Source organism: Hippopotamus amphibius, chromosome 8, assembly GCF_030028045.1.
Source record: "Hippopotamus amphibius kiboko isolate mHipAmp2 chromosome 8, mHipAmp2.hap2, whole genome shotgun sequence".
NCBI lineage: Eukaryota > Metazoa > Chordata > Mammalia > Artiodactyla > Hippopotamidae > Hippopotamus > Hippopotamus amphibius.
In genome coordinates this window covers 137,157,541-137,182,164 of record NC_080193.1, presented here as the reverse complement: position 1 = coordinate 137,182,164, position 24,624 = coordinate 137,157,541, and the positions used below count along the sequence as shown (strand labels likewise).

Below are 24,624 nucleotides of genomic sequence, written 5' to 3'. Positions count from 1 at the left end.
AACAACTTGAAGGATAATAACCATATGATCATCTCAATAGATGCAAAAAAGCTTTTGACATAATTCAACATCCATTTATGATAAAAAACTCTCCAGAAAATGGGCCTAGAAGGAAATTACCTCAACATAATAAAAGCCATATATGAGAAACCAAAAGCCAACATCATTCAAAATTGGTGAAAAACTGAAAGAATTCCCTCTAAGAACAGGAACAAGACAAGGGTGTCCACTCTCACCATTAGTATTAAACATAGTTTTGGAAGTTTTAGCCATAGCAATCAGAGAAGAAAAAGAAATAAAAGGAATCCATATTGGAAAAGAAGAAGTAAATTTGTTACTCTTTGCAGATGACATGATATTATACATAGAAAACCCAAAAGACTCTACCATAAAACTGCTAGCACTAACTGATGAATTTAGAAAAGTAGCAGGATACAAAATTAATGCACAGAAATCTTGCATTCCTATACACTAACAACAAAAAAGCAGAAAGAGAAATTAAGAAAACTCTCCCATTTACTACTGTAATGAAAAGAATAAAATACCTAAGAATAAGCCTGCCTGAGGAGGTAAAAGAGCTGTATGCAGAAAATAATAAGACACTGATGAAAGAAATCAAAGATGATACAAACAGATGGAGAGACATACCATGTTCTTGGATTGCAAGAATCAACATAGTGAAAATGACTGTACTACCCAAAGCAATTTACAGATTCAACACAATCCCTATCAAATTACCAATGGCACTTTTCACAGAACTAAAACAAGAAATCTTACGATTTGTATGGAAATGCAAAAGACCCTGAATAGCCAAAGCAATCGTGAGAAAGAAAGATGGAGTTGGTGGAATCAGGCTTCCTGACTTCAAACTATACTACAAGGCCACAGTGATCAAGACAGTATGGTACTGGCACAAAAATAGAAAGGAAGATCAATGGAACAAAATAGAGAACCCAGAGGTAAACCCAAGCACACATGGGCACATTATCTTTGACAAAGGAGGCAAGAAAATACAATGGAAAAAAGACAGCCTCTTCAATAAGTGGTGCTGGGAAAATTGGACAGCAACATGTAAAAGAGTGACATTAGAACACTTCCTAACACCATACACAAAAATAAACTCAAAATGGATTAAAGACCTACATGGAAGGCCAGACACTACAAAACACCTCGAGGAAAACAGGCAGAACACTCTATGACATACATCAAAGCAAGATCCTGTTTGACCCATCTCCTAGAATCATGGAAACAAAAGTATAAACAAATGGGACCTAATGAAACTTAAAAGCTTTTGCACAGCGAAAGAAACCATAGACAAGACAAGAAGACAACCCTCAGAATGGGAAAAAATACTTGCCAACGAAGCAACGGACAAAGATTAATCTCCAAAATACACAAGCAGCTCATGCAGCTTAATACCAAAAGAGCAAACAACCCAATCCACAAATGGGCAGAAGACCTAAGTAGACATTTCTCCAAAGAAGACATACAGATGGCCAACAAACACATGAAAAGATGCTCAACCTCACTAATCAGTAGAGAAAGGCAAGTCAAAGCCACAATGAGGTATCACCTCACACCAGTCAGAATGGCCATCATCACAAAATCTAGAAACAATAATTGTTGGAGAGGGTGTGGAGAAAAGGGAACTCTCCTGCACTGTTGGTGGGAATGTAAGTTGGTACAGCCACTATGGAAAACAGTTTGGAGGTTCCCTAAAAAACTACAAATAGAACTACCATATGATCCAGTAATCCCACTACTGGGCATATATCCAGAGAAAACCAGAATCCCAAAAGAAACATGTACCATCATGTTCATTGAAGCACTATTTACAATAGCCAGGACATGGAAGCAACCTAAATGCCCATCGGCAGATGAATGGATAAAGAAGATGTGGCATATATATACAATGGAATATCACTCAGCTATAAAAAGGAATGAAATGGAGCTACATGTAATGATGTGGATAGACCTAGAGTCTGTCATACAGAGTGAAGTAAGCCAGAAAGAGAAAAACAAATACTGTATGCTAACTCATATACGGAATCTAAAAAGAAAAAAAAAAGGTACTGGTGAATCCAGTGACAGGGCAAGAATAAGGATGCAGATGCAGAGAATGGACTGGGGGACACAGGGCTGGGGGAGCGGGGGGTGAAGGGGAAGCTGGGATGAACTGAGAGAGTAGCATAGACATATATACACTACCAACTGTAAAATAGATAGCTAGTGGGAAGTTGCTGTATAACAAAGGGAGATCAACTCGATAATGGGTGATGCCTTAGAGGGCCAGGACAGGGAGAGTGGGAAGGAGTCATGGGAGGGAGGGGATATGGGGATATATGTATAAGTACAGTTGATTCACTTTGGTGTTCCTCAAAAGCTGGTACAAGAGTGTAAAGCAATTATTTTCCAATAAAGAACTTAAAGAAATAGATAATAAATAAATAAATAAATAGATAGATAGATAGATAGATAGATAGATAGATAGATAGATAAATAAATGAAGTAAGTAAGTAAGTAAGTAAATAAAAACACAGGGACCACCACTGACCCATTGGGTACCTTATGTAGTAGCTGGATCATGTGGCAAGAGGACATTCCCCTTGCCTTATAGCCATTATTGACACTGCCCTTTTGGTTAAGGTCAGTGAGAAGAATGTTGTGGGATCCCCTTTAACAGGTTTTGCACCTCATGCAGTAGAAGCCCTCCTGAATTCTCAATCCACTCAACACTTCTCAGTTGGCTGCCTCATCTCCTATGAATTCCTTTTATTAACTTGTCCTCTTTTATGTTGTAATAACTGAACCCTGCTACTCTTTTCTTCTCTGTCACTGATGAAGTCTCTCACGACTGCTTAATGCTGATGAATCACCTCCTGACTTCTCGTGATGATCTGCAGGAAATTCATTCTGGTAATGCTAACCTCTCATGGTTCACTGATGGTTCTTATTTTAAAGGTAAAAATGGCAGATATTGTGCTGGCTATGCTACTGTACTGCCTTTGATATTGTTGAGGGAGTATCTTTTCCTCTGACTACTTTGGTCCAAAAAGCTGAATTATACACTCTTACACAGGCTCGTACTTTAGCCAAGGGCAAAACTGACAATATTTATACTGATAGTAGATGTGCTTTCAGAGTAGTTCACGATTTTTTAATATTATAGAACAATATGGCTTCCTTACTTACAGTGGAAATAAAGTTTAAAATGGCCCCGATGTTCAGGCACTATTGGATGCATTGGTTTTATCTGCCACTTTAGCTATTATCACTCTTCTGGGTCATCCTAAACTTGATTCTTTGAAAGCTAATGGAAATTACATTGCTTACATTTTTACAGGGAATGCTGCCCTTATGGGAACCAACAGCAGCCAAACCTTTTCATGGTCCAAAGGGATATTTCGCCAAATGATAACTTAGAAAAACTGGCTAGAAAAGCCCAACAATTGACCTCAGAAAAGGAAAAACAAGTTTAGAAATTCAAGAATTGTTGGTTTGATAAAAAGAGAAAGTTCCGGTTTGGACCAAATGACAACCTAGCCCTGCTGTAGACCCTAAAATTCCCACTCCACACCACTGTACATGCATTAAATCCTTGGTCTACTGACAAAATGATAGCCTTCATGAATCAATGTTGGTAGGGAAACATCAACAAAGCCACAAAAAGTGCCGACTTTACTTGCCCTTCTTGTCTGAGATACAATCCAGGGGAGCCTGTTTTTACTGCTCCTGGACATTTTATACTGCCTAATGGACAATTCTATGTCTGGCAAATGGAGTCACACAATTTCCTCTGTCTCATGAATATAAGTATGTTTTAGTCACAGTCTGTATGTTTTCACACTGGACTGAAGCTTTCCCTTGCAGACAAGTTACTGCCTCTTCTGTGGCTAAAGTTCTTTTGGAAAAGATTATCCTCACCTAGAGAACTCCTCTTGAACTTCATAGCGATCCCATTTTGCTAGTCAGGTACTTCAAAAAGTCTGCGTTGCTTGGCTGGTTTTACAACACTTTCACTGTGTTTACCACCCTCAGTCCTCTGGTTTAGTTGAATACATTAATGAGAGAGCTACCCCCTTCCTTACAAAGACACAATTAATCAGATTTGGGCCCTACTCTTATGACCTCATTTAACCTTGAGTACCTTCTGAGACACTATCTCCAAATACAGTCACAATGGGAGTTAGGGCTTTAAAATATAAATTTTGAAGGGACATGATTCAGTCCACAGCAATTACTCTGTCACTGTTCTTCACTCCTGCTCCTTAAGATCAATTAACCTTCAAGGAAGCCTCTGACTTAGGCTATGTTTTGGGGGAACCAAGGTTATAGTATGTTTTGTTCTATATGTGTAATAACAGAAAAAAAGATTCATTGAAAGCTTAGTCATTACTCACAAAGCCTAATTAATTCAATAAAAAGTTAATGAGTGTCATGCAAGACACTATGCTAAGTGCAGTATTAAATAAGAGACATGATCCTAGTGGTTTTCTTTAAACACAGAAAAGAAATACTACACAGTCAATTACCTAATGATATAAATACATTTGTGAAATGTACCATAAAGAAGTCTAAGTTGCTAGAAAGGTAAATAAAAGGGGAGCCACACCTCAAGTCTGGGTGCTTAAAGAAAAGTTGAAGGAAACAAGGTTTAAGCTGAGATCTAAGAGACAAACAATAGTTAGTAAGAAATGGTGTGGGCACAGTGGTGGGGGTGGTAGACCAGAGTGAGCAAAAAGCAGGCAGAAAAGCCTGAGCCAGGAAGCACACATGCTCAGAAAGGTTAGTGTAGCTGAAACAGAAGGGGAAGAGGTGAGGGGGTGGGACTGTGAGATAAGCAAGGCGCAGACTGAGTGGACTGAGCATTGAGGGTCCTAGTAAGTATTCTGAATGTTAAAATGAGAACCCTAGGAAGACTTTGAAGGATTTTTTGAAAGATTTTTTTTATACCATTGTTGTTGTGGTTTTTATAATTAATGTTGGTTATGCAGCCCTCATTTACAGTCCATATCATTAATTGAGAGGGTCAGATCTAGGCATATCTAGATCAATTGCAGCTCAAGGTCTCAAGGAACGACATTAAAGGAAAGACTGAGAGGTCTTGCAAGAAGAGTCGGTGGACATAGTAGAGAACTGTGGAAGGGAGGTGCAGGAGGCAGATCAGGTGAGCTACCACAGATGCCTAATCTACGTTATCACGCATGTCACTCCAAGACATGATTTCTGAGTCCCTGGTTGGGATCCAAGGACAAATTCTAATATGAATAACCTTTCCACATTTAACAAAGATACCAAGACACTGGCCTAGGGACAAAAAGTTAACAATAGAGCTCCAGGTAGCATGTCTGTAGTCTGTCTAAGATGACATTGCTTAAAAAAAAAGTAAGACCTAAAGTATCCACACGAATCTTGAATCCTCCTCTAAATGGAAGCTTAGAGATTACACCTATGGTAGCCTCCAAAAACTGTCCATTGTGTCTACAATATCTTGTCCTGAATCTCTGGCTCCATTTTACAGTTGTGCCAGGATTAGATGTAAAAGCATTAGGTGAAAAAGCAAGGCTTGCATGCCTACAAATGTCTTGCTACTGTTCTGCTCATACGTACATGAACTTGTCAATGTCTGTCTGTAAGGCAGCTCACTAGTAAGGGGTAGTGTATTCCCATGATAGGAAATTCCTCCAAATGAACCTTTCTGTTACTTTACCTCAAAAAAAAAAAAAAAAAAAAAAAAAAAAAAAGGCCCAACACCATAGGAGCTTGAAGGGAAAACATTTAGGAAAATATTTTTATATTCTGAAAATTTCGTAGATTTATTGATGACAAAAGGAAGCTAAAATACAAAACGAAGAAAATATGTTAAATTTCTTACAGGAGTAATATGATAAGAGAGAACTAGCATTATAGTAGATGTATACATTAAGCATACATCTAACGTATATATATATGCATACACATAACAGAATTTTATTTGAAAGGAATTTTATTTCAAATGACAGAATTTTATTTGAAAGAAAGTTGGAAACAAAAACATTTATTAGCCATTTGATCCCATTTATATCACTAACAAAGGGCACATCAATGGATATTTGAAGTTATTTATCTGCATATTTTAGCAAAATCACTAAATTAGCCAGCACTTCTGTTAACTTACTCTACGCAAACAACAACAACCAAGCAAATTTCTATTTCAGACTCATTTGAATAATAGGCAAGTAAAACTTAAGAGCTGACTGATTGTAAAATAAATTCTTTAAAGCTATAACTCATACCTTTACATTGATTTACACTGGGAAAAATTAATAATTATTTCAAATAAAAATTTAGTCACTTCAATGATTAAAGTACTAGCACATTTTAAAAAAGAAAAAGAAGAAATCAGGATAAAGGCTTCATCTTGCTGGAGGACTCATGTAAGTTGGCTCTTGAAAACCAGTACCATGGTGTCCAGCTGTAAGACCAGCCCATCCATCAACAGCAACCTGGCCAATTCAGGGGATGAGTACCTCTAGACGCTGGCCTCTGGGGCCAATTATCTGCACATGGATACAACAGATGGGTATTTTATTTGTAACATCACTTTTGGTCACCCTATGGTATAGTATCCAAAAGCAGCTAAGACAGGATCCTTTTCTTGACATGCATAGGATGGTTTCCAGGCTGGAACAGTGGGTAAAGCCAATGGCTTCAGTAGGAATCAATCCATATATATGAGAACCCAGGGGCTTTAATTAAAGACATTTGGGAGAATGAGATAATGGTTGGACTTGCCATCAAACTAGGAACGACAGTTGAGTATTTGGCATCATGGGCTAAGTCAGATAAATATGACCTTGGTTATGCCAGTTGAACCTCGGTTTTGAGGGCAGAAATTCATGGAAGATATGATGCCAAAGTTTCATTGATTAAGGGTCTGATTGCTGTCTTTTGGCAGAGAGGTTAATGGTGAAGTAGATCATGACACTCTCCATAACTGTGCAAACACAGTGGCTAACATGATTGTGTCTGGCAGTGCTATTATAAAGAAAGAAGACCTCCAGATCTGTGATCAAACTGTTAAGATATATTTGTTCAGAAGCTGCTCAGAAATAATCTCTTCATTGGTGAAATCTCAAGGAGCCCAATGTTTCTATTCATGAAATTTCCTGTTTATTGGAAAACAAGAATGTTGACTACCAAACCATACTGCATGAAGTGGTACTGCTTTTCTGAGCAATTATGCACTCCAATGATTAAAACCTATTGTGCAAGAAGTTCTAAGAGGTTAGAAATTGAGATGCATACCTACATTTTTAACGATGGAATTTAAAAATTAGGGTACTGAAATACCCTGTTTTTTATTGGGAGATTTTATTTTTATAAAGAGTAAAAATATAGCTGTCTTAAGATTATAAACAGAAATGTATCTTAATGTCTAAAGAACGCATATTAGCTATTAGGAAGAAAATTATTTTTCTGCATTGCTGAAAAGAATTTTCTGTTGTTTCCCATCTGTTATCCAAAAGCAAACGAAGCCCTTATGTTTTTCCTGTTTCATCATTTGTGATTTGATAATATGAGCAGAATAAAGCTAATGAAAAATATAAACTTGAATCTGGTTGGCATACCATATTCCTTTTGCATCTAAAACATCTGTTTTTTCTCTTTTTACTTTACAGTCAATACATAAAAATTATTTTCAAAATTCTGAAGCCCGGGGGTTTTCAGGTGGTCTGTTCTAAAATATAAGCACTGATTTTATCAGGGTGTTTTCTTTGCCAGCTTTGCTGAAGGGGCAGATTATTCAGTGATTTTTTCCTCCTTTCTTAATGCCACCTACCATTTTTAAGGACATTAAATGATGCTGTAGCCTTAGTTCTGAGTACAAAGAAAAGTCAAGTCTCTATTTGGAAGTAATATTGAGCTGAATCTTGACTTTGTCCCTTTTGGCCTATCTGACCTTGGAAAAATCATACAACCTCCTTGAGCTTCTGTTAACTCATTATACATCAAATATAATTATAACAATTGTGCAGGATCATGGTGAGCCTTAAAAGAGATACCATAACATACGTAAAGCTTCCAATACTATTCCTAGAATTTAGTAGATGCTCAATACAAAATACCTATCAGTATGTAAGTTTATGTTATGAGTTATAAAGTACTTTGATATAATCTCATTACATTTACAAATCATTCTTATGACTGCTAAGACAGGTATTTTTGTCCCCCTTTAAAAATAAGAAAGTAAAGCTCAGTAGCAGACTGATACCATAGAAAGCTTCTGGTAGGACATAGGATTTCTGGTCCATAAGGGCTTCTTAAATGAAACCCACAGGAAACACACCCTAACAAAATAAAGACTATGTGACAAGCCCACAACTAACATCATATTCAATGATGAAAAGTTGAAAGCATTTCCTCTGAGATCAGAAATAAGACAAGAATGCCCAATCCTTGAAGTAAGACAGAAAGAGAAAAATAAATATTGTATAGTAGTGCATATGAGAAGAATCTGAAAAAATTGGTATAGACAATATTATTTACAAAGCAGAAAGAGAGACATGGATGTAGAAAACAAACATATGGATACCAAGGGGTGGGGGTGGGGGTGAATTGGGAGATTGGGACTGACATATATACACTATTGCTACTTTGTATAAAATAGAAAACTAAAGAGAACCTACCATATAGCACAGGGAACTCTAATCAATGCTCTGTGGTGACCTAAATGGGAAGGAAATTTAAAAAAGAGAGGATATATGTATATGCATAGCTGATTCACCTTGCTGTACAGTAGAAACTAACACAACATTGTAAAGCAACTATACTCCAATAAAAATTTTAAAAATAAATAAATAAACCTAAGAAGGCAAAAGAGCTGTATGCAGAAAACAATATGACACTGATGAAAGAAATCAAAGATGATACAAACAGATGGAGAGACATACCATGTTCTTGGATTGCAAGAATCAACATAGTGAAAATGACTGTACTACCCAAAGCAATTTACAGATTCAACGCAATCCCTATCAAATTACCAATGGCACTTTTCACAGAACTAAAACAAGAAATCTTACGATTTGTATGGAAATGCAAAAGACCCTGAATAGCCAAAGCAATCGTGAGAAAGAAAGATGGAGTTGGTGGAATCAGGCTTCCTGACTTCAAACTATACTACAAGGCCACAGTGATCAAGACAGTATGGTACTGGCACAAAAATAGAAAGGAAGATCAATGGAACAAAATAGAGAACCCAGAGGTAAACCCAAGCACACATGGGCACATTATCTTTGACAAAGGAGGCAAGAAAATACAATGGAAAAAAGACAGCCTCTTCAATAAGTGGTGCTGGGAAAATTGGACAGCAACATGTAAAAGAGTGACATTAGAACACTTCCTAACACCATACACAAAAATAAACTCAAAATGGATTAAAGACCTACATAGAAGGCCAGACACTATAAAACACCTCGAGGAAAACATAGGCAGAACACTCTATGACATACATCAAAGCAAGATCCTGTTTGACCCATCTCCTAGAATCATGGAAACAAAAGTATAAACAAATGGGACCTAATGAGACAAAGCTTTTGCACAGCGAAAGAAACCATAGACAAGACAAGAAGACAACCCTCAGAATGGGAAAAAATACTTGCCAACGAAGCAACAGACAAAGATTAATCTCCAAAATACACAAGCAGCTCATGCAGCTTAATACCAAAAGAGCAAACAACCCAATCCACAAATGGGCAGAAGACCTAAGTAGACATTTCTCCAAAGAAGACATACAGATGGCCAACAAACACATGAAAAGATGCTCAACCTCACTAATCAGTAGAGAAAGGCAAGTCAAAGCCACAATGAGGTATCACCTCACACCAGTCAGAATGGCCATCATCACAAAATCTAGAAACAATAATTGTTGGAGAGGGTGTGGAGAAAAGGGAACTCTCCTGCACTGTTGGTGGGAATGTAAGTTGGTACAGCCACTATGGAAAACAGTTTGGAGGTTCCCTAAAAAACTACAAATAGAACTACCATATGATCCAGTAATCCCACTACTGGGCATATATCCAGAGAAAACCAGAATCCCAAAAGAAACATATCCTGTAATGTTCATTGCAGTGCTATTTACAACAGCCAGGACATGGAAGCCACCTAAATGCCCATCGGCAGATGAATGGATAAAGAAGATGTGGCATATATATACAATGGAATATCACTCAACCATAAAAAGGAATGAAATGGAGCTATATGTAATGATGTGGATAGACCTAGAGTCTGTCATACAGAGTGAAGTAAGCCAGAAAGAGAAAAACAAATACTGTATGCTAACTCATATACGGAATCTAAGAAAAAAAAAATGGTACTGGTGAATCCAGTGACAGGGCAAGAATAAGGATGTTGATGCAGAGAATGGACTGGGGGACATGGGGTTGGGGGGTCAGGGGCGAAGGGGAAGCTGGGACGAAATGAGAGAGTAGCATAGACATATATACACTACCAACTGTAAAACAGATAGCTAGTGGGAAGTTGCTGTATAACAAAGGGAGATCAACTCGATGATGGGTGATGCCTTAGAGGGCCAGGACAGGGAGAGTGGGAGGGAGTCATGGGAGGGAGGGGATATGGGGATATATGTATAAGTACAGCTGATTCACTTTGGTGTTCCTCAAAAGCTGGTACAAGAGTGTAAATCAATTATTTTCCAATAAAGAGCTTAAAAAACATAAATTAAAAAAAAAAAAATGCCCACTCTTGCCACTTTTATTCAACGTAGTATTAGGAGTCTTAACCACAGCAACCAGACAGAAAAAGAAATTAAAGCAGCCCAAATTGGAAAGGAACAAATGAAACTGTCACTGTTTGCAGATGACAAGTTTGGGGCAGATTATTCAGTGATTTTTTTCTATGTATAGTGCAAGATGGCACTATACATAGAAAATTCTAAAGACACCATGAAAGAACTGCTAGAACTCATTGATGAACTTGGTAAAGTTACAAGATGCAAAATTAATATACAGAAATCTGTGGCATTACTATAAACTAACAATGAGAACTATCAGAAAGAGAAATTAAGAAAATAATCCCATTTCCAGTTGCATCAAAAAAATTAAATACCTGGGAATAAATCTAACTGAGGAGGTAAAAGACCTACACTCAGAAAACTATAAGACACTGAATAAAGAAACTGAAGACAACTCAAAAAAGATGAAAATATGTACTAGGTTCATGAATTGGAAAAAGTAAAATTGTTAAAAAAAGACCATACTATCCAAGACAATATACAGATTTAATGTAATCTCTATCAAAACACCAATGGAATTTTTCACAGAACTAGAACAGATAATTCTAAAATTTTTATGGAAACATAAAAGACTCTGAATAGCTAAAATAGTCTCATGAAAAAAGAACAAAACTAGAGGTATCACGCTTCCTGATTTCAAACTATACTGCAAAGCTACAGTAATCAAAATGGTATGGTACTGGCACAAAAACAGAAACATAGATCAATGGAACAGAGTAGAAAGGCCAGAAATAAACCCACACTTATATGGGCAATAAATCTGTTACAAAGGAGGCAAGAATATACAACGGGGAAAAGACAGCCTCTTCAGTAATGGTGCTGGGAAAACTGGACAGATACATGCAAAAGAATCAAACTGGGCTACTTTCTGACATCATGTAAAAAAAAAACTCAAAATGCATTAAAGACTTATATGTAAGACCTGAAATCATAAAAATTCTAGGAGGAAACATAGGTAGTACCCTCTTAGATATTGGTCATAGCAAATTTTTTGGATGGGTCTTTTCAGGCAAGGGACACAAAAACAAAAATAAACACATGGGACTACATCAAACTAAAGAAAACTTTTGCACAGCAAAGGAATTATCAACAAAATGAAAAGCTCACCTACTGAATGGAAAAAGATATTTGCAAATGATATATCCAATAAGGGATTAATATCCAAAATATACAAAGAACTCATACAACTCAACATCAAATAAACAAGCAACCCAACCAAAAAATGGGCAGAGCACATGAATAGATAGTTTTTTCAAAGAAGACGTACAGATGGCCAGCAGGCACATGAAAAGTTGCTCAACATCACCAGAGCAATGCAAATTAACACCACAGTGAGATATCACCTCACATTTGTAAGAATGGCTATTACCAAAAACACAACCAATAAGTGTTGGTGAGAATGTGGAGAAAAGGGAACCCTCATGCTCTACTGACAGGAATGTAAACTGATACAGCGCTATAGAAAACAATGTAGAGATTCCTCAAAAAGTTAGAAATAGAACTACATCTGTAAGCAAAGGTGGTGCCTGGATTTGGCCCGCAAACCATAGTTTGTTAGCTCTGCTCTAGACTTTTAGAAATATAAGGAATTTGAGAACCTATCTGATGGAGTTTTCTTAGAAGGGATTTAAGAACTGTAATTGAGAATTTTGGAGGCAGTTATTCCTGGGTTACTAGAACATCTTTGCAACATTTCCTAATTGTCTTATCTCAGGCAAATTATTTAAGCTGTCTGGGTTCTGATATTCTCATCTCTAATTGAAGGTAATCATACGTAATTTATGGAGGTGTTGGGAGAATTAGAAAAGACACTTAAGTACTCAGGACAGAGTAGGACACACAGGAAGGACCCGGAAGATGTTAGCTGTGACAATCACCTGTCCATTTTACAGAGGAGGGAACAGAAGTCCAGACCTGGTTAAGGACTTGCCTAAGGTTACAGTAACAGTGGCAGAACCAGCCATGCTTGTGCAAGTCACAAACCCTTTGAGTCTCTGTCACTTGAACTGCAAAATGAGGGGGTTGGACAACATATTCTCTTGGGACTTTCTAGTTCCATTGCCATCATTCTACTAACTGGCCCTTTAGGGCTTAAATAACTAATTTACCTCCCTGAGTGGCTTCCTTACATTCTGGAAATGACTTCATACACAGCATCAGTAAACTGGAAGAAAAACCAGGCACTGGAGAGGGAGACTCTGAATTTAGCATTAATAAATATATATATATTTATATAACATATAATTATAAATGTTATATTATGTATCTTTTTTTTAGTCATATGCCTTAAATATTAGGGATGGGAGCCAAGTCCTTGGTAATTAGTATGGTGAATAATTGCATTGAATACATTTCAAGTCATTCTTGGATGTCTCAGGGACTTTTATGACACACATTCTTATAACAAATCAAGAACTTACACATGTTCAGATTATTTTGACAAAATGACTAAAGTAATGAGATGGAAAAAAAAAAGAAGTACAATATGACCGAGGAATTCTACTTCTGGGTATTTATTCAAAGAAAATGAAAACACTAATTTAAAATGAAACACTGATGTTCACTGCATCATTATTTACAAAAGCCAAGATATGGAAGCAACCTAAGTGGTGATTAATAGATGAATGGATAAAAAAGATGTGTGTATACACACACACACACACACACACACACACAATGGAATACTAGCTATACAAAACAATGACATCTTGCCATTTGTGACAATATGAATGGACCCAGTGAGTATTATGCTAAGTGAAATAGGTTAGACAGAGAAAGACAAACACTATATTATTTCATTTATATGTGGAATCTAAAAAATGAAACAAATGAACGAATAAAACAGAAACAGAGTCAGAGATACAGACTCTTGGCAGCAGGTTGCCAAGAGGGGAGAAGAGTGCGTGGAGGAGAGAAATAGGTGAGGCAGATTCAGAGGTACAAACTTTCAGTTACAAAATAAATGAGTCACAGGTTTGAAGTGTACAGTGTGGGGAATATAGCCAATAATTATGTAATATCTTTGTATGGTGACAGATGGTAACTGGACTTATCATGGTGATCACTCTGAAATGTACACAAATATTAAATCGCTATGTTGTGTACCGGGAACTAATACAGAGTTGTAGGTAAATTATACTTCAAAACAAACTAACGAACGAACGAAAAAGCGATCAGATTTGTGGTTACCAGAGACAGGGGGTGAGGGATGAAGGCAATCAAAAGTACAAACTTCCAGCTATGAGATAAATAGGTACCACAGATTTAATGTACGACAGAATAAATATAATTAACACTGTTGGATATCATGCATGAAAGCTGTTAAGAGAGTAAGTCCTAAGAGTTCTCATCACAAGGAAATATATTTTTGTTCTATTTCTTTAACCTGGTATCTATACAGGATGATGAATGTTCACTAACTTATTGCGGTAATCGTTTCATGATGTATGTAAGTCAAACCACCATGCTGTACACCTTAAACTTCTGCAGTTGCTATATGTCAACTATATCTCAATAAAACTAGAAGAAGAAAAAAAAAAGGAAGTCATGCCCAAATATACTGAAACTGAAGAAAGCCAAAGATAAGGAGAAAATGTTAACGACCTCTAGAAAGAAAGACTATTTTCAAAGAGCAACAGTAGGACTGACACTGACTTCTGAGCTAAAATTGGAAGCAATGGAATGAGGTCATTAGTGGGCTGAAAGAAAACACTTGGCGACCCAGAATTCTATAACTAGTCAAATATTCATCAAGAATAAAGGTGAAATGGGTAAAGGTGAACAAAAGGTACAAACTTCTAATTAAAAGATAAAAAAGTTCTGGGAACGTAATATACAGCATGGTGACTATTGTTAACAATACTATATTGTATATTTGAAAGTTGCTAAGGGAGAAGAGCTTAAAACTTCTCACCACAAGAAAAATATTAACTATGTGTGGTGATCGATGTCATTTTTAAACTTATTGTGGTCATTTCACAACATACATATATATCATTAAATCATTATGTTGTACACCTGAAAAAATGGAGCGCATGGAAGCTTTTTTACTTAACATTGTCTTATTTCCAGTCTAACTTTATTCCATAACAGAACCAGATGTCTAAGAATATTCTAGAACTATGGATATTGACTCCAGTAATATGTATTTTATTATTTCAAAAAAGATCTGATAGGTTAAGAGATGACAGGGTACAGATTTAATCCATAAACTAAAACATTTACAATTGTGTTCCAAATTATAATCAGAAAACAAATACGTATCAACCACTATTCTTACACTCTTGTTATGTAACAAATATTGCAAAAAAATTTTTTAAAAAGAACAGGTATCTGCCATTTTTTTCTGCATAAATCATCAAAATTTGAAAAAAAGTAAAAATAAATATTTTCAAGGTCAAGTCTGGGGTCTCCAACCTCGTGAGGGAGAGATTTTTTATATTCCTGATGCTTTTAAATCTCTGGGGATGGTTCGGAGACTAAAGTATAACTGAAGACGGTGAAGGGAGAGACAAAATGCTACGTGCCTTCACTTCCCAACTGAGAATCCCAGCTCAGTAAGCTTGTAGCAGTGAGGAAGCAGCAAATGGTTTGGAAAGCTGCTCCAAGATCTGCCCGCTAAAACTTCAAGGTCTTGCTGACAGATGGTGTCCAACTCATTGATCAGGGATCCCTAACTTAGAGCCGTGTGAACATGTACCTGGTTTTTGAAACTGGCATATGCTCCCTAAAGTCTCCTTTTTAGAATCATAAAAAGTATTTAAACTGCTACAGAAATCAAAATAATTATTTTAGATATTTGTATTGGTATATACATACAAGTTCTGTTCAGGCTTAAATCATCTGATCATACAGAAGAACTGCCTCAACTCCTTAGCCAGCCTTGTCATGAATTCAAATGATGATAGCATAGTTGACTATCGCTAGCAATGCTGCCGAAAAAAAAACAGTTAACATCATTCATTAGGAGCAACAGTACAATGTATTACTAATCTACTTTCTTGGTGAAGTAGATTAGTAATATATTGTCTCAATCTGCTTTATCAAGTGCCAATACATCTCAGGTAGCTAATGATTACAATTCTCCAAGTTGGTTATTTTGCTATTTTTCATCAGAAAAAAAAAGGCCCAACACCACAGTTTAATAGAAAATTACTTGGGGACTTCCTAGGTGGTGCAGTGGTTAAGAATACACCTGCCAATGCAGGGGACATGGGCTTGATCCCTGGTCAGGGAAGACCCCACATGCCACAGAGCAACTTAAGCTTGTGCGCCACAACTACTGAGCCTCTGCTCTAGACCCCGAGAGCCACAACTAATGATGAGCCCACACTCCGCAACTACTGAAGCCTGTGTGTCTAGAGCCCGTGCTCTGCAACAAGAGAAGCCACCACAATGAGAAGCCCACACACCACAACGAAGAGTAGCCGCAGCTCTCCACAACTACAGAAAGCCCGTGTGCAGCAAAGAAGACCCAACACAGCCAACAAAAATAAATAAATAAACAAATTTTAAAAAAAGAAAATTATTCAAATATTGTGAAAATTAGGTAAAAGTAAACTTACATATGACAAAAGGAAACTAAAATGTAAAATAGAGAATATATGACAAGTTTCTTGCAGAAGTAACATAATAAGGGAGAAAAATAGCACTGTAGTGGATGCATGACTACATCTATGTATAAATGTAAGTATGTGTGTATATACATACATATATATGCTTTCTCTAGCTACTGTATATTTATGCATATAGATATGAAATGCATAGAGCTACTATATGCATGGCAGAAGGCACTTTGTTTTCTAGTTTAATAGTTTGATCTCTACATTTTATAGGTAGAGAAAACTAAGTGTTTGATGACTCATTCGAGGCCATAGTGATTAGATTTGAATCCAGGTCTTCTTGACCCTGAAATTTCTGCTCTTTTTGTATAATATGCTTCATCTAGATGCAACTCTGTGCCACTTCCATTAGCAAAGCCAGAAGAGTGAGCTGGCTCCAGAATAAATTAAGTAATCTACTGTATGGCTTTCTCAGCTTCCCCTTTCAGGACCCCTCTCCTTTAAGATACTCCCCCCAAAACATCCTGCAGCCCTGCCTTCATATCATCTCAATTATCCCACCACCACCTCCCTTGCCCAACTTCCAGACTCCTATTTTCTCATAGTCTCATGTAAACCTGGACACCAGGCTGATATCACATCTCCATTCACCTTGCTTGCTGTGTGTACCATTCTCTCAGGGCCATAGTCTCTGCTTTCTAACATGCTGGTACTGTGTTAGTGAGGACAATGGCGCAACTCCATTCCTGGGAGTGTATTTACATTTCAACAGTGACTTTCTGAAAGTATTAAGAAATTTGGGATAAAAATGTCAAGCTCATAGAGGAGGTTTTTTTTTTTGGAGAGTCAGGTCTACAAGTAAATGTTAGTCACTATACCTCCTTGTCAGGCCTATTTATGGTTAATAATATTCCTCTTCCATAAATCAGTTCCAAAGATGAAAAATATGTTTTTTAACCTAAAAGACTTATACATCACAGGTATCATGTATAACCAATCAAATCATCATTCTTTCCTGTGTCCACACCTCTAATATTTGAAATTTCAGCAGACAGTTCTCAGAGGCTGCATAGTTATACAGGAAGTTTGAAAAAAGATCTCTGTACCAACCCTTAGTGACTCAAAGAGAGCTTTGGCTTAGATTTTATGCTCTTAAAAAGTCAAAAGCAGAGATTCTAAATAAATAAGTCAAGATAAAATGAGAAAAATCCCGCTTTCCTGTTTTTCACCTTTACTGATAAACTTAGTCCAAATAATTTTAACCTAAAACTACAAAAAAGAAAAGGAAAAAAAAAAAAAAAAACTAGAGAAAGCAATAAGCTCTTGGAATAAGCTCTTCTGTTAATTACATCAAAAATGATGTTTAGTGACTCTGGGCATAAGATGGAAATACTAATGCCAAAAAAAAAAAAAAAATCTTTAGGTGCATAAAATAGCCTGGCGCCTGTGACACTGGACTTTGGACTCTCCAGCCAGAGTTCCTATATCATTCAAATCCAAGCACTTAACTGAGTGACCTTAGACAAGTTACTTAGCCTCTCTATACTTTAGTTTTTTTAAAGTTGAGATAGTGACAGCCATCGACCTCATAGGGTTATTATGAGGGTAAAAATGAATTACTATAGGTAAAAGCACGTAGAACAGGGTCTGGCATAAGTAAATACTAATTAGGTGTTAGATATCACCATTGTTGTTGTGTACAATTATGGCTACCACCAGCTCATAGACTGGAAAGCTCAACAATCCAAAGGCAAAAGAATCAGCACTTTTTCGAGGTTTTTTAAAATGCCATAATTGGTGTTGGATTGTTTGGCTTAAAATATACTCTTCACCAAATACAACCTCTACTATCCTTTACTGCCCAAAGAAAAGTATGCGTTAAGCCATCTTAATTATATAAATGGATACAGAATGATTAGATAAACATTATAATTAAATGCCTTCACCCAGAAGTCTTTGCTTTTGTTCCAGAGTTAATGGAGGTGATCAGTCTTCCTTACACAAGAAGAGCCTATGGCTGCCTTTTAGAAAACATCATTTGGTAGAATTCCCTTCAACATGATTACTAATTTTAGTCCCTGGGTTGCACATGCTCTGCTTTTGCCTTTGTAGTTATTATTAGTACCTTTCTGTGAGCGCTGAAGTGTAATGGTTTGTGATTCTTTTTTTTAAGTTTCTTTATTGATTAAATCACCTCAGGAGTGCTGTGTAGCAAGTTAGGTATTAATGTAAGGCATAAAATCAGAGAATTATGATGTATCTGTAGAATCCCAACATGTTTTTATGCCTATTCATTTTTCTTTTTCAAAAAGTATTTTGAATTTCAAAAATAATAAAACCACACTACAGAATATTTAAAAATAAAATAAAAAATGAAAAAGAATCTCTCAGAATCTTTCCACCAGTAACTGTAATTTTTTGGCATATTTCTTTCAGTAATTCTTATGGATATTTTCAACATTTTTATGAGCATACATTTCTAATCTCTTTTATATAGAACTATAATGTAAGTATTTTCTATTTGCTCACTACTCTTCATAACCATCATTTTTAATAAATGTAACATAGTTTACTCATTCTTCCTTACTAAACTTTTAATTTGTTTCTATTAAGATGACTATTTAAATAATATAGTCTCTTATGAATACATCTATTTTCATGTTTCAGATTTTATACTTAGAAGAGATTCTATAAGTACCTAATACTTTTCTCTCTAATAAATTACTTAAACTTATAGCTATATCATGAAGAAAACAGCTTTTCATAAAAGTGCAAAATAACTTTGCAAAACGCCACCACTACTAGCTAAAACTAAAAAAATAAATACTTTCTCCATGAAATTCTTCTTAAACTTTTTCTCATCTGAGTTTTATCTCTATTCAAATAGCTATAGGCTCTCCTTGGCCTCCAAATACAAATATCTTTGGAAGTATTTCTCACTCATGGAATTCTGTACCTTTATGTGACAGCATTTATGTCAAGTATAATTAATTATTTGTGTAATATTTAATGTCTAAGTCTTTCAATAGATAGCATGCTCCATTGGGACAGAGACCCATCTATGTTGCTACTTTTACACCCAAGTATCTAGCACTTAGCTTGCAGCCTTGTTTGTTCACTCAGTGATTTAACAGTTTAAAATTATTTTGTGCAGAGTATTATGCGAAGTGCTATGGGGAATACATAGAAACATATGACAATTATTGCTTTTAATTATAATAAAAATGAAGCTTTACTGTTATTTTTATTTTAATACATCATAGAAAAAAGTTCATGGGCTTTAAAACCAAATGGACCTACAAAATGAAAAGACAAGCCACTGAATAAGAGAAGATATTTGCAATTGATATGGCTGATAAAGCATTAATATCCAAAAATATATAAACTGCTCATACAATTCAATATCAAAAAAAAAACCCCACAACCTGATTAAAAAATGGGCAGAAGATTTGAATAGATATTTTTCCAAAGATATACAGATGGCCAAAGGCACACAGAAAGATGTTTAATGTTGCTGATTACATGAGAAATACAAATCAAAACCATAATGAGATATCACCTCACACCTGTCAAAATGGCTATCATCAAAAAGTCTACAAATAACAAATATTAGCATGGGTGTGGAAAAAAGAGAACTCTAGTACACTGTTGGTGGGAATGTAAATTGGTGCAGCCACTTTGGAAAACAGGATGGAGGGTCCTCAAAAAACTAAAAATAGAACTACCATATGACCCAGTAATCCCACTCCTGGGTATATAGCTGAAAAAAACAAAAACACCAATTTGAAAATATACACACCCCAATGTTCATGGTAGCATTATTTATAATAGCCAAGATATAGAAGCAACCTAGATATTCATCAACTGGTGAATGGATAAAGAAAATGTGATATATATATATACATACACATATATATAATGAAATATTACTCAGCCATAAAAAAGAATGAAATTCTGCCATTTGCAGCAGGGTGGATAGACCTAAAGGGCATTATGCTTAGTGAAATAAGTTAGAGAAAAATAAATACTCTGTGTCATCATTTATAAGTAGAATCTAAAAAATAAAACAAATGAATTAATATAACAAAACAGAAACAGACTCACAGATATAGAGAACAAACTAGTCTTTGCCAGTGGGGAGAGTGAAGTGGGGAGAGGAAAGATAGGTATAGGAAGTTAGGAGATATAAACTACCATGTAAAAATAAATAAGCATCAAGGATATATTGGACAGCACCAGAGAATATAGCCATTATTTTATAATGACTTTAAATGAAGTATAATCTATAAGAATATTTCATCACTATACGGTACACCCAAAACTAATATAATATTGTAAATCAACTACACTTCAATTTACAAAAAGTGTACCTGAGTTTGACTCTCATTTACCATTCACTGGCTCTGCGATGTTGAGCAGATTAGTTAACTTGTTGGAGCCTCAGATTGATCATCTGAGGGGGTAATACTTATTCCATAGGTTATTGTGAGGCTTAAATAAAGCCCTGTATGCAAATTGCTTGTTACTGTCATATAAATTATAAGGCATTCCATAGTTATTTGTTGAATGAATGAATAAAGCCTAGCCAGTTTTTGCTTTTCTTTCTTTTTTCCCCCGTTTGTTTATTTTCTTCTCATTACCATTGTCTCAGTCAATAATCAGGACTTAAATACTCCATACCAAGGTGATTGCTCTTTGCTCCGCTTCCTATGATCACCTTCTAATCTATTATCACCTAATTATTCCCAGATCTTTGTCATTATTCCCAATGATCTTTTACAATAAAACTCATTACCGTTTTTAAGACTCTCTGCCAATTGGTCCCAGGATTTCATCTACCTACCTTGGTGCCCTCAACTCTAATTATGACCTGCTTATGCAGAACTCATAGAGACAATGAAGAGAGAGAAAAACATAGATATGCTATATATAATAAGCTCAAGTTACAGGTGCAACAGAGATGGAGTGATAACTTTAGGTAGTTTTTTACTTCTTCCCCTGGACCACTACACATATAGTATAAATACTTACTACACCATGTTGCAATGATTTGACTCTGCATTTGCCTCTAGCTCCCTCCTCATTCACTGATTCATCAAATTCTCTATGTGCAGCCACTATGACCAAAGTACATCTCTAGACTCTACTTGTTAATCACTGAGCTCCTTTAGAGTGGAAACCATACTATCAATGCTAACACAATACAGAGAAAAGCAATGGATGTCGAAGAAATGAGTCTAGGAAAAGAATTTAAGAACAGAATGGCAAATCTACTTATTATACCTTAAACATTTTGCTCTATCTTCTTTTGAGTTTTGTAGGTGGCTATTTTCCTGAAATGGAAAATAACTTTGTTTACATAGGAACTGATTTTATGAGCACCACCTGGCCCTAATCACCTCATCCTATGGCTGGTCAAAAGACTTGAATTTCCCATCATAAAACTTATTCTTTTTTTCTTATTGAATGAAAGATTGTCTAAATTCTATACAATTACAATTCATTACAATCTAATGAACTCTAAAAAAAGAATCCATTTTACCTCATATGTTAATATTATTCAAATATTTATGTTTTAAATCCCTCTATTTTTATATTTTAATTTCCTGTGATAAATTTTAAACTGCTTGAAATAATATCTGAGACAAATAAAATAAAATCTATCCAAGTTCCCTCATATTCTAAATATTAATAATAGAAATTAATTTGGTCAAAACAGTGTCAAAAGGGTCTGACTAAATGTTAGATGTGTTGGGTTTCAGCTCTAGTTCTGTCTGAGTAAGCCATAAACCCTTCTGAGCCTCAGTACGAACTCTAGATAGAGGTGATATTCATTCAACATTCATTTATTTATGCAACAAATATTCACTGAACATCTATTTTGTGCCAGAAACTGATCTGAACACTGGGAAAGCAATGATCAAAACAGACTCAATCCCTTTCCCTCATGAACTCAGTCTAGGAGGGGAATGGACAATGAATTAGACTAATAAATAGAGGTATCACTATACATAAGCACAGTACCATGTGCTGATGAGGATGCAGAGCAATGGGAACACTCATTCGCTGCTGGTGGGAGTGCAAAATGGTATAACCGTGTTGGAATTTTCTTATAAAGTTAAAATATACACTTTTCATATAACCCAGCAATCTTGTTTCTAGGTATTCACCCAAGAGAAAATGAAAACACAGGCCAAGGAAAAACCTGCATGTGAAGCAATATAGGCCCAAAGCAGAAACAGTCCAAATGTCCATCAACTGTGATTGGACAGACAATTTGTGGTACATCCATACAGCGGAACACTGACCAGCAGTAAAAGAGAAATAAGTGGATGCATATGCAACAAATTGAGTAAAGCTCTGAAGTATGTAAGTGAAAGAATCCAGACACAGAAGGCTATACACTCTATGATTCCATTTATGTGACATTCTAAATAAGGCAAAACTTTAGAGACAGAAATCACATGAATGATTGTCAAGGGGTGGTGGTTGGGGTGAGAGACAGACCACAAAAGGCCGTGAGGAAATACTTTGGGAAATATTGTATATTCCAATTATAGTTATTCATTTGTTGAAACTCATTTAAGGGTATACTTAAAAGAGGTATGTTTTATTGTACGTAAATAATACTTCAATAAATCTTACTTTAAAAAAGAGAAATAAATTATATAATATTTTAGATTAAAAAAAGGAGAGAGAGAAGAGAGTTAAAATTTTAGACGGAAAGTCCTCAAGCAGGTGATTTTGAAGGTCGAGAAGGAACAAGCCACACAGATATCTGGAGAAGGGCATTCCAGGCAAAAAGAACAGCAAGTATGAAGGCTGAAGGGCAAGGAGATCAGTGTGGCTGGAGCAGAGGAGGAAGTAGAAGACAAGACAGAGAGGCAGTGAGGAACAGCTCACACAACACCTTGAAGGTAATGGGACGTCATCAGTGGGCTTTGCGAAGCAGAGTGACACGATCTGACTTGGGTTTTAAAAGAGTAATTCTGGCTGCTTTATAGAAAACCGTCTGTGGAAGGGCAAGTGTAGTAGAATCAGGGACACCAGTTGGAAGGCAATTGTAATAACCCAGATAAGAGATTACAGAGGTAGAGAGGGTGCTAAAAAGTGTTCAGATTTTATACAGAGGGCCATTAGATTTGCTCAGAAATCTGGCATGTGGGAAATTTTGAAGGAACACAATTCAGCCCACAACACCCAGGGATATGATTTCAGAATGAATAGGACCATCTCTCTTATTCCCTAAAAACCTGCTTTTACAAATGAAAAAAACTCTGCCTACCTTCTTTTAGATATCACAATGAAAATTCTGGAAGAAATAAAATTAGCCTCCTACTAATCATCTTTAGAGCAAGTTCTGATATATCAAAAAGACACCAGGTACCCACGTAAAGAAGAGATGAGCTACATGGCGGAATGAGTTGAAGCTGGACACAGACTTCACTGAGACTAGCAATGAGCATTCATTTACAGGAACATATTTTCTTACCCTTCACATAATATTTGAACAGTATTTCATAAAGAGTATTTATTTATAAAAACAAGTGTTTGTGGCTGGTATATAAAACTATTTTGCCTACAGCTGAGAGCTCTTGATACCACACAGGGCCCTGTGGGGCTCCTGGGCACAAAGCCTTTCTGTGTCCCCTATTTCTTTGATTATAGGAAACAGCCTTCATTCAGCCTCCACGACCTTCCCTGTGTTCCAATGGGCAGATTCAAGGAGTTGTTAATTAATGGAGGGGATGTAAGACCAGACCAACAAACAGTCAAGAGCAGACTTGGGGCAAGGTCCTGTTTCCCCATCAACAATACACACAAAAATATCTTTGAGCTATTCTGCAGATGTTGAAACCCCCTCCAGGTAGGAGAAGTTAATGATTAATGATGGTATGCTGCCCACAAATATGTAGACCCCAGACAAGTTGGACTTGAAGGTTGATGATGCTGACTCCTATTTACCTCACCACCCGCCCATCAGAAGAATGCAGGACTGTTACTGCCTTGGTCCTTATCGCAAACCCCTGACCACGAGCCCCGACTATAAGAGCTCTCCCTATTCCCCGGGGCGGGGGGGGCGGGTGGGCCACAGTTCTTGAGGCACTAGCCTACTGTGTTTCCCCTTTGCCTGGGAAAGCAACAAAGCTATCCTTTTCTACTTCACCCAAAACTCTGTCTCCAAGATTTGATTCAGCACTGGCGTACAGAGAAGCTGAGCTTTTGGCATCACTCTATAGAATGTTTTTACGACGTAAACGTCTTCCTTCC

At 36.3% G+C, this 24,624-nt stretch overlaps 1 protein-coding gene and 1 pseudogene across 1 annotated transcript in view; one reads left to right on the top strand and one right to left on the bottom strand.

Moving 5' to 3' along the window:
- Positions 1 to 24,624, bottom strand: part of SLC4A10 (solute carrier family 4 member 10) — a 293,828-nt gene that overhangs the window by 65,722 nt on the left and 203,482 nt on the right. The gene's annotated exons all lie outside the window — the stretch shown is intronic.
- Positions 6,444 to 7,110, top strand: LOC130858370 (ribulose-phosphate 3-epimerase-like; annotated as a pseudogene).